We start from the raw sequence: 8,512 nt of genomic DNA on the forward strand, positions 1-8,512 counted from the left end.
GGAGAAATCTAAGTCTGCATTGCCCACAGCCAATCACTGAGCCGGAAGCAGTGCGCATGTGCACAAATAACTTGCTTTCTGATGTGGTTGTGCAGTTACAAGGAGTGCGGCCAATAACATTTGAAGAACTAGCCTCTAAAGCCACTGATATAGAGAACTATATGCAGCTTAGGGCTCGTCGAACAAAGCCAACATTCAGTAAACCTATGGAGAAAAGTGGCCAGCGGGAGAAGCCACCAAGCAAACCAAGGTCAGCCCAAGCGATGGAAACAACAACCAGCCCTCACTTCCAGTCCGGGAGAGGTGCGCCAAGGAACCAAGAGCAAAGAGGCACACAGCTTGCTAGGAGGCCAACTCTCAGCGAGCGTCAAAACATGGAGTATTCGTTTCCGGTAGAAGAAATTGGTGATCTTTTTGCGGGTTTAAAGGAGTTGAAACTTATAGAACTTCCCAATCCCAAAAGGCCGGAGGAAGCTTCAAAGTTCAATGAACCAAACTTCTGCCATTATCATCGCATCTTGGGCCATACACTCAAAGATTTCTTTGTGGTAAAGAATATCATCCAGAAAATGATTGATGAGGGGACTATCGATGCGGAGCTCCTCAAAAGTATGACGAAGGGAAAGAAGATGGCGTCAGCAAATGTCGCCACCCTTCAAGATGATTCGGTGAGTTGTGCTTCTTCAGATATGAAAGCAACTTACAATGATAAAGTATTGATACTGGAATATGGATATTCTCCTATGATCATTCCAGGCCATTCAGAAGCCCAGGATCAGCATAAAGGAGAGGCTAACGTACCCTGCAACCATGGTGCATGGCCCGGCTTCTCTGCTTCTCGAGGATCCGAAGATCGGGGGCAGCGGCGGTCAAAACGTCGTGTACTACCCCGAGTGATGGAAGAAGCTCCTCCTCTGCGCTTTGCACCAAAGATATATCAGCACACCACGAAGCGCATGAAGGTCCCTAGTGAAGAATTCAACGTTCTCACTATTGGTGTGTTCGAGGATGAAGATGAGTCTCTTTGTTTTCCTGAAGAAGAACCATTAGAAGTTGATCAGGTTCATCTTAGATCAGGTCGCCAACTAGCAGACCCTCACCCCTCACCTAGGAAGGAACCAAAAAGTAAGGATGCAGTTCCGAATGATTCGACTGACCCTGCATGTAGGGTGCCAGTCAAGTATGATGTAATCGCACATTTGAAGAAAATACCAGCCATGTTATCTGTGTATGATGCTTTGTGTCTTTCATCTGATATGCGGAAAGCCCTCGTCACGGCACTCACGTTTCCTGAAGATTACAGAGTAGAAGTTTCTCAAACCGAGGTAGAAGAATCTGAAGTTCTAAATATGACTTTCACGGATGAGGACAGACTGTTAGGCTCAAAGAATCATAACCGACCTCTGCTCATGTACGGTGAGATTGATGTCTTGCCAACAAATCGCATAATGATAGATGGTGGATCAGCTATAAATCTACTACCACTACGTACACTTAATAAGATTGGATATTTCAAGAGAGATTTGAACAAGTCTAATGTGGTGATACATGGTTTCAACCAATCAGGACAAGAGGCCATGGGAACCATTTCATTGGTTTTGAAATTGGATACACTATCCACGTATGTGAAGTTTCATGTCATTGATGCAGCTACCTCATATAATGCCTTACTTGGGCGTCCTTGGTTGCACGACAATCATGTCGTACCATCTACACTCCATCAGTGTATTAAATATATGGATCTGACAGGAGAAACAGTTCGTATATTTGCTGATAAAAAGCCATTCACAATTGCTGAATCATTCTATGCTGACGCAAAGTTTTATTTCGAGCCTGTTGATAAGGTGAAGAAACCAAAGTCAGTGTCTATACCTAAGGAAAATATCGCAGAAAAAATGGTTAAAGACTCCTCATCAAGAAAGAAGACGTACCAATACATACCAAGCAGCCAAAGAAAAGAGGGTGACCCAATATTTCGTGTCATAGATAAATCACGTGACACGAAAGGTACTAATTTCCCAACTCCTTTGCCTCCTTTGGTACAATATAGAATAAAACAGTCCCGAAAAGAGCCGCTCGGTTCAAGCACCAGCGGAACTAAAAATAAAAATGTGACGAACATATCCATGTTAAACAAAGATGACGAATCTCTACCCATTTCTTTGTATGATAACAAAGTCTTGTATATGATGCAGCAAATGGGTTATGACGTTGCCGCCGGCCTGTCCCTATGTGATGGCCACGGGCAGCTTGCGCCATTCGAAAAGGTGTTATCCCCGGAACAACGCGAAGCTCTACATGAAGACCAAGTCTTAGAAAAAAAGAAACATGGGATAGGATACCAAGTATGCATGGCTTCAACTGAATTTATGGCCATGACAGAAGCAGCTCCACAAATGGAAGATGGCAACCAGTCCACTGTCGATGACTTGGAAGAAATAAATATTGGTACGACTGATGATCCTCGTCCAATTTTTATTAGTAAACATCTCTCCGAAGAAAACAAGAAAACATACTATGAATTTCTTTGTGCAAATAGGGATGTGTTTGCCTGGACTTATGAAGAAATGCCCGGACTAAACCCGGAAGTAGCTGTCCATCGCCTCGCCATCCAAGACGACGTTGCGCCGGTGAAACAAGCACAACGAAAGTATCGCCCGGAAATACTCCCAAAAATAGAGGCTGAAGTGGACAAGCTAATAGCTGCAGGTTTTATTAGAGAAGTCAAATACCCCATATGGGTCTCTAGTATTGTACCTGTCAAAAAGAAAAACGGCCAGACTCGTGTATGTGTAGATTTCAGGGATTTAAATAAAGCATGTCCCAAAGATGATTTCCCGATTCCTATTTCTGAAATACTAGTTGATGCTACTATGGGGAATGAAATATTCTCTTTCATGGCCGGTTATTCCGGTTATAATCAGATAAAAATGGCGCCGGAAGATGAAGAATTAACAGCTTTCCGCACGCCTAAAGGTATATTCTGTTATAAAGTTATGCCTTTTGGGTTAAAAAATGCGGGAGCTACGTATCAGCGAGCCATGACAGTCATCCTCGATGGGCTGCTATACGATATTGTTGAATGTTATATAGACGACATTGTTGTAAAATCAAAGCATGAACAAGATCACCTAAAGCATCTCGCTATAGTGTTCGAACGCCTTAGGCAACATAACCTAAAGATGAATCCAATGAAATGTGCTTTCGGGGTATCTTCAGGTAAATTTCTGGGGTTTATAGTTACAAAGAAGGGCATTTAAATTGACCCATCCAAAGTGCAAGCAATTGTTAAAATGCCACCACCCGTGAACCTTAAAAAATTAAAGAGTCTACAGGGCCACTTAGCATACATAAGGAGGTTTATTTCAAACTTGTCCGGGAGATGCAAACCTTTCTCGCGACTAATGAAAAAGGGAGTCCCATTCGAATGGGATCAAGCATGCCAAAATGCATTCTTGGAAATTAAGAAATATTTGATAAACCCTCCCGTGCTAGGTGCGCCAGTGAAGGATCGGCCATTGATCCTTTATACTGCTGCTATGCCTACTTCGCTAGGCGCTCTCTTAGCCCAAAATAATGATGCGGGGAAAGAAATGTCGCTGTATTATCTTAGCCGTACCTTAGTAGGAGCTGAGTGCAATTATCCGGATATGGAAAAAATATGTCTCGCATTGGTTTTCGCCGCACAAAAACTGCGACATTATATGTTAGAACACACAGTGCACTTAGTATCAAGAGCAGATCCTCTCAGATATATCTTAAATAAAATGGTGCTCTCAGGGAGATTAGCCAAATGGGCAATGTTTTTGTCCCAATTTGACATCACATACGTACCTCAAAAGGCCATAAAAGGCCAAGCTTTGGCTGACTTCCTTGCGGCACATCCAATCCCAGATGATTTTCCCATAGATGATGACTTACCAGATGAAGATGTATTTTCCACATCGGTTACTAATTCAACATGGCAAATGTACTTCGATGGAGCAAGTCGACAGTCTGGGGCAGGTGCCGGAGTTGTGTTCATTACGCCTAGTGAAGGAGTGATCCCATATTCGTTCACTCTAACATCAGCAATATCAAATAATTCAGCTGAATATGAAGCTCTTATCATCGGTCTTGAGATAGCTATAAACATGGGACTCGATACGCTCTCTGTTTATGGAAACTCACAGTTAGTAATTAATCAGCTACTGGGAACTTACATGGTGAAGAAACAAGAGTTGCTGCCATATTTCAAAAGGGCTAAAGAACTCATGGCTATATTTGCTGATCTAAAAATGCAGCATATAGTTAGGAATCAAAATGAAAAGGCGGATGCCTTAGCTGGTCTAGCTGCTAGTATGTCACTAAACTCACATGAAACAATGGACGTACATGTAGAAGAGCGAAGAATACTACATGTATTTACCGAGGAAGAAGAAGAGAGAACATCTTGAGTGATGACAGCCGACATATGTGAGATTGAGATAGGGGATTGGCGAGCACCGTTCCTAGAATATCTACTTCATGGATACTTACCTATGGATACTAGCGAGAGGTCTAGAATTCGCAAAAGATCAATCCATTATACATGCATCAATGACACGCTTTATAGGCGTTCTCATGACGGCATATTGTTGCGTTGCCTTGCCGGAAATGAAGTTATGGAGGCCTTAAATGAAGTGCATGCTGGAATATGCAGTTCGCACCAATCGGGTCCTAAAACACACTATCAATTGAGGCATTTAGGATACTACTGGCCCACTATGTTCGATGACGCCGTTAAATTTGCAAAGAGATGTCACGAGTGTCAAGTGCACGGTGATTTTATACATCAATCGCACGAGCCGTTACATGCGACAAACATGTCATGGCCTTTTGAAATGTGGGGGATGGATATAGTAGGGCCAATTCATCCACCGTCGTCTAAAGGCCACAAGTTCATTCTGGCCGCGACCGATTATGTCTCCAAGTGGGCAGAGCTTACACCACTAAAAGAGGATAAAGCGGAGAATGTAGAGCATTTCATAAGAACACAACTCATATATCGTTTCGGCGTTCCTGCACGGATCATGTCTGATAATGGAACCCCATTTAAAAACAAACAAGTGGATAAATTATGCTCAAAATTTAAGATAATTCATAATTATTCGACCGCATATAATCCAGCCGCTAATGGACAAGCAGAGGCCTTCAATAAAACCCTCTGCAAATTACTAAAGAAAGTTGTGTCAAAAAATAAACGCGAGTGGCATGAAAAACTTCTCGAAGCCCTATGGGCATACAGAACCACTACACGCACCCCAACAGGAATGACACCTTATTCTCTGGTATTTGGAGGAGAAGCGGTTCTACCTTTAGAAGTGCAAATTACTTCACTAAGAATCGCTACCCATGAAAAACTATCAGAAGTAGAATCAACGCAATTGCGCCTCAACGAATTAGAAAGACTGGAAGGCAAACGACTTCAAGCCTTACAAAATCTGGAGGCATACCAAGCTAGAATGTCTCGAGCTTTCGATAAACGCGTTAAAAGAAGGTCATTCAAACAAGGAGATTTAGTCCTCGCCGTCATTCGCCCGATGAATATCACGCGGCGAATGAAAGGAAAATTTGAACCTAAATGGGAGGGTCCCTTCGTCATAAAAGAAGTTTATTCTAGCGGCGCATACCAAATCATCTCGCCAGACGGCACATATTCCCCGTCCCCAGTAAATGGGAAATTCCTTAAGCGTTACTACGCTTGAGCAAATACAAAGAAAATTACTCCTGGCATTCACGAGTCTAAACTGATTGCAAAATCCAAAAAAAATATAAGTCAAAATTACTCCTAGCATTCACGAGTCTAAACTGATTGCAAAATTCAAAATAAAATATAAATGAAAATTACTCCTAGCATTCACGAGTCTAAACTGATTGCAAAATTCAAAATAAAATATAAATGAAAATTACTCCTAGCATTCACGAGTCTAAACTGATTGCAAAATTAAAAAATGGTATACAGGAAAATCACTCCTAGCATTCACGAGTCTAAACTGATTTCAAAATTCAAAATAAAATATAAATGAAAATTACTCCTAGCATTCACGAGTCTAAACTGATTGCAAAATTCAAAATAAAATATAAATGAAAATTACTCCTAGCATTCACGAGTCTAAACTGATTGCAAAATTCAAAATAAAATATAAATGAAAATTACTCCTAGCATTCACGAGTCTAAACTGATTGCAAAATTCAAAAATGGTATATAGGAAAATCACTCCTAGCATTCACGAGTGTAAACTGATTTCAAAATTCAAAATAAAATATAAATGAAAATTACTCCTAGCATTCACGAGTCTAAACTGATTGCAAAATTCAAAAATGGTATATAGGAAAATCACTCCTAGCATTCACGAGTCTAAACTGATTGCAAAATTCAAAATAAAAAGAAAATTACTTCACGCCATCACGAGTATAAACCGAGGCAAATATAAAAAAACAAATTTACTCCACGCCATCACGAGTATAAACTGAGGCATATATAAAAAACAAATTTACTCCACGCCATCACTAGTATAAACTGGGGCAAATACAAAGAAAATTACTCCGAGCCATTACGAGTATAAACTGGGGCGAATATAAAATAGAATTACTCCACGCCATCACGAGTATAAACTGGGGCAAATATAAAGAAAATTTACTCCATGCCATCACGAGTATAAACTGGGGCAAATATAAAAGAAAATTTAATCCACGCCATCACGAGTATAAACTGGGACGAATATGAAATAGAATTAATCCACACGAGTATAAACTCGGATATCTAAAAAAAAATATTACTCCAATATCTTACGAGTCTAAACTGTCTTTATAAGGAAACTCCAATAACCTGCGAGCCCCGGTGTTCTTCTTATGGCTTCTTGGATTGTTTTGGGTCGCAAGATTTCGTTGGCTCCTTCAGCACTTTGTTCACTATATTATTCCCTTAGAAGGATTAGTACCCATCCCGTCGCCCCTTATTATGAGAAAAGAGCTTGGCCAGTGCACTTCATTGCTGGGTGGATGGGTCTTTATCTGAAAAAACTTTTTAAGGCCAGGGTGAAAGGAGTACTCATCAAGAGTAGGCCCCGAGTTCCAACCACGAGGATGATTGGTCAAATCTGCATGCATCAACACCTGTTTTCTGATCACCAGATTAACTTGTTCACTAGTAGCAGGTTCATACAAGTGTTGTTCGGCCAATTGACAGATGGATAGCTCATTCGGAGGAACTAACACTGGATCATGCGCCATCTATAAGTACAAAGGGTATATAAGCAATATGAAAGCATATATGTGCGCGTAATTTTAAATTCAAAAGGAAAAAATGACATGATAGGTTACCTAGCGTCAGGAGCAGCTATTCCTACCTCACTATTCAATACGCTCCTGCAAATTGAAAATGATCATCAAATCTGTTTTCTCTTCCATACCTGTATACTATATGTCAAATATCATTTTCTCAAAGAAATTTCTTGCAAAAATCACTGCCATTATAAGGAATTTCTGGTGGACAGGAATTAATAATGACCCTGATCATAAACCTTTGTGCTTGGCTGCCTGGAAAAACATCTGCACTCCAACTAAAGAAGGAGGACTAGGAATCAGAAATCTTTCTGCAGTCAACCATGCTCTCATTCTCTCAGCCACTTGGAGAATTGCTGAAAACCCTCAGAGTCCAATTCATCTTGTTCTCAAATCAAAATATTTCAATGACACTGCTATTTGGAGAGCTAAATCAAACTTACCTAAATCTGCTTTTTGGACCTCAATTATGAAAACCCTTCCTTTGCTGCAACAGAACTCCTTCTATCAAATTTCTCAAGGGAATATTTCCATTTGGAGCACTCCTTGGTGCACTTCCTGGAAATCTATTTATGATGACCTTATCATCCAACATCCCCATTTTGTCTATCCTGCTGTTGTCAAAGATTTATGGATACCTCATACTAAACATTGGAATACTGAGCTCATTGACAGTCTTTTCCAACCAAGCACAGCTAACTCTATAAAAGCTGTCAAAATCATTCCATATGACGACCCTGATATTCTTTGCTGGAAGTTAACCCCTAATGGAAAATGCAGCACCAAAGCAGCTTACAAAACTTGTCTGCAGGCTCTGTTTGATGCAGGTACCCCAAAGCCAACTCCTCCTGATACTGCAGCGCTTGGCTTACTGCACAAGGTTTGGAATAATAAGGAGCTGCTGCCTAGAGTTAAAACCTTTGCATGGAGAATTATAAGGAGAGCCATCCCAACAGCAGAAAGAGCTTCAAGGTATTCTAAGCATATTTCTAATATTTGTTGCAGATGTGGATTGCAGGAAGATGATTCTCACCTTTTCTTTACCTGCACTTTTGCAAGAGCTGTTTGGTTTCAAGCCCCTTGGTTTCTTAGAATGGATTTAATTGCTCAAAATGCTCAAAACATACATACTACTGTGCTTCAAATCCTTGCTCTGGATCACCCTCATGTCAACATTCAAAACATTTTCACTTTCCTTTGGTGTATT

General features: G+C 40.7%; 1 pseudogene; it reads left to right on the forward strand.

Moving 5' to 3' along the window:
* The first annotated feature begins 896 nt into the window (after positions 1-896).
* On the forward strand, positions 897-4,436 carry LOC124672578 (annotated as a pseudogene).
* Positions 4,437-8,512: the final 4,076 nt, after the last annotated feature.

Source organism: Lolium rigidum, chromosome 7 (genome assembly GCF_022539505.1).
Source record: "Lolium rigidum isolate FL_2022 chromosome 7, APGP_CSIRO_Lrig_0.1, whole genome shotgun sequence".
Taxonomy (NCBI): domain Eukaryota; kingdom Viridiplantae; phylum Streptophyta; class Magnoliopsida; order Poales; family Poaceae; genus Lolium; species Lolium rigidum.